Source organism: Podarcis raffonei, chromosome 3 (genome assembly GCF_027172205.1).
Source record: "Podarcis raffonei isolate rPodRaf1 chromosome 3, rPodRaf1.pri, whole genome shotgun sequence".
In the NCBI taxonomy this organism is placed as follows: Eukaryota; Metazoa; Chordata; class Lepidosauria; order Squamata; family Lacertidae; genus Podarcis; species Podarcis raffonei.
The window spans coordinates 15,843,264-15,846,958 of NC_070604.1; positions in this window are offsets into that span (position 1 = coordinate 15,843,264).

The window sequence follows — 3,695 nt, forward strand, 5'->3', positions numbered from 1 at the left end:
CACCAGAAGTGGTTTAGTCATGCTGGACACATGACCCAGAAAGCTGTCTGTAGACAAACGCTGGCTCCCTCGGCCTCAAAGTGAGATGAGCGCTGCAACCCCATAGTCGCCTTTGACTGGACTTAACCATCCAGGGGTCCGTTACCTTTATTTTTATTATTATTTAAACTTCATACCCTGCTGAAATCAAGAACAGAACTTTAGACTTCGATCAGTAATATACATTCCAAGGGACAATCAAAGACAGCATATGGTGGAGAGTCTACAGATGTTGGACAATAACTCGGGTTAAGTACTTAATTCGTTCTGGAGGTCCGTTCTATAACCTGAAACTGTTCTTAATCTGAAGCATCACTTTAGCTAATGGGGCCTCCTGCTGCTGCCACGCCGCCAGAGCATGATTTCTGTTCTCATCCGGAAGCAAAGTTCTTAACCCGAGGTACTATTTCTGGGTCAGCGGAGTCTCTAACCTGAAGTGTATGTAACCTGAAGCGTCTGTAACCCGAGGTACCACTGTAATGAAGATGCACATGGTCATGGTACAAGGAGCATGAATGCTGTACAGAGAGCACAATAGATTTGCATAGATTTGGAAGCTGAAGCAATCCTCACCGGTACACCGAAGAAGAGCAGATAACATACAAACGAAAACACTTTTGAAAAGCATAAAGCCCTACTGCCATGAACGGCCATGGAACTGCATGTCTGTGGCCCCTCTCATTCTAAACCAGTAGCAGCACATCTCACGCAATATCCTTTTCATGGCAAGCAACCCATGGTGGCTGCTGCCCATTGGGACTGATAGGGCCGAAGGCTGGGAGGCCAACAGAAGGTGGCGCCAGAGCCAACGGCAGGCAGAGCCAACGAGTTCTCATTTTGCTTTATCCTTGCCGAGTTCCTGAATGGCAACCCTGAGATTATGGAGGAGGGTGTTGAAAGCAAGGGCCACCCCCGTGGGCCAGAGGTCATGAAGAAAGCAGCCAGATATGGGCTGGCCAAGGGTAGACTGAGCTTGTTGGGACAGTGCCCCATTTGCCTTCATGGACCAACTCCCCCCACAAACGACAGTGAAGATAAAACCTACACCCCCTTTGTGGCAGCAAATTGGCTTTTCACGAGAGTTCCAAAGGAATTAGTTTTGTGTTTATATTACAGTCTTTCTGGACGGAGCAAAAACACTGCATGACATTCCTTCAACTAGCTTACACTCTTCCTTCAAATAGCTTACTATTTATTATTATTATTATTAATATAAATATGTGTGTATCTGATACACCAGTGGCCAAAAGTTTGGAGTCCTTTTGGAAAAAGTGTATTTCCGAGTTTGATGACTCATAACACCTTATTGGCTCTCTAAACACTTATACTCATTGGCTACCTTCAAATGAAGGAAAGCTACTGCGTATCAACCTAAGCAAGTTGTGCTTCCTTTTTCTGGTTATTTGGCTCTAACTTTTGACAGAATACAGATAATTGAACAAACTTTGTTGCATTACATTCTTCATTAAATTATTTTTCCACTGATATATTGTATTACTAAAAATAAATAAATAAAAATGAAGCTACAAGAAGTGTTTGTGGTTCTCCAGTTATTTAATTTCCTGCTTCCATTTACCGTATTTTTCACTCTATAGAACGCAATTTTCCCCCTCCCAAAATTAAGGGGAAATGTGTGTGCGTCCTATGGAGTGAATGCAGGCTCCTTGGCTTCAGCGATAGCAACGTGAAGCCTCCGAAGTGCAGAGGGAGGCTACGCGTTGCTTTCGCTGAAGCCTGGAGAGCGAGAGGGGTTGGTGCGCACCGACCCCTCTCACTCTCCAGGCATCAGGGATAGCCGCCTGAAGCCTTTGGAGCACGGCGGGAACTCGCGCTGTGCTCCGAAGGCTTCAGGTTCCTTTTGCTGAAGCCGGGAGAGCAAGACTCTCCTGGCTTCAGCAGAGAGGGAGAGCTGCGCAGCGCCCCTTCACTGAAGCGGGAGGAGAAATGGAAGGGCTCCGTTTCTCCTGCCGCTTCGCTGAAGGAGCACTGAGCAGAGAGGGGGAGATTTTTTTTCTTGTTCTCCCCCTCTTAAACAAGGTGCATCCTATAGAGCGAAAAATACGGTAACTGCCACAAAAGTTTATATATACAAATGTAGCCTGGAATTTGTGCTGTGGATGTGGCCTGGATGGGATGCAAATTGCTGGTATTAGAAAGGCTAATAGGCCAGCTGTCAATTTTAGACCTGTGATTCAGAGAGGAATCCAACCATACTCATTAATGTCCTGAATTTCTACAACGCAGCATTAATCATTACTCTTGCAGATAAGTATCCCACCATCTGGGAATGAAGTCAGATGGCAGCCTGGAAGCTGGGATCTGCGGGACTTCTCCCTGAGTTCTCTCAGCCCCAAGAATGTGTGCTTTCACACAAACACACAGGCAACTTTTACATTTCACTACTGAGGTTAACAGCGTGACTTTGCAGTTTCTTCCATTCTGAGAACATCCCTTTGCTCACCTGTCCAGACTTGGCTGGGGAATCAATGATGTCCCAGATTCCCTGCTCCGTTAAAATGTGACTGTAGGCTTTTCAGGAGCGTTGGGCTATTGGCAAACATCTTTGGATTTAGCCCAGCCTTCACCAGCCTAGTGCCCTCCAGATGTTTTAGACTACAACTCAGCCCCAGCCAACATGGCTCTGGTGGGATCCGTAGTCAAAAACATCAGGTAGACAAAAGTCGATTTACCCACTTTTCTGTATGCTTGTGGTGAGTAAAAATGCTAAAAAGCAAGACAGAGGGAGGCAGGACTCCCAATAGGGGAAATATTCAAGAACAGAATTTCTTTGTGATCATTACTTCCCCCCTCAGATGAAGAAGAAGAAGAAGAAGAAGAAGAAGAAGAAGAAGAAGAAGAAGAAGAAGAAGAAGTAGTAGTCACCTAGCAGCTGCATGTGGAGGAGCGGAGACACGAACCCGGTTCACCAGATTACGAGTCCACGCTCTTAACCACTACACCACACTGGCCAGTGAAACAACCCCAGTTTGTTGTTGTCCCTGTATTGATTGTCCTGGCTGAGGAAACATTGGAGCACTGTGGCTGCTGTCTTTGCATTCCTGGTTTTGGAGGAGGGAATAGCAGCAAAAAATAGTGGTTATTCACTACAGACTATTGGATAACTAGCTAAATAATGCAAACATATTAAGGTTCTTCCAAAGAACATAGGGTGCATATACATACTTACATACATAATGGGGTAAATCATGGTTTGTTTGTTCTTTCATTTCCTTGATAAACAGGAATTTTTCTCAACTTCATTTTTTAGAGTTGAGTGGACATGGATCAAAACTATGGACTCAGCTGTATAGCTGCAAATAAAATGTTTTGTGTGTGTTTTAAGTGCAATATACAATGTGACACTAGATGGTGATGATGAGCCTTATGGAAAATTCCATGTATTGTTAAAAACTTTTTTTAAAAGCATTTTCAGAACGGTTTTTATATGTGTGTAGATTCCTCCTAGGAATCACCCAGATCACTTTCCCTTATTATATCTGTATTGCTTTTATGTTATCCCACCCACGACATGCCCACAAAAAATAAGGGAAAACCTACACACCCGTAAGCACCAGGACATTCTTCTTATGGGAAAATTCTGCGGACTTGCACAAATTCTACAGCTGCCCTAGATTTAAGAAGTATCACCAACACTG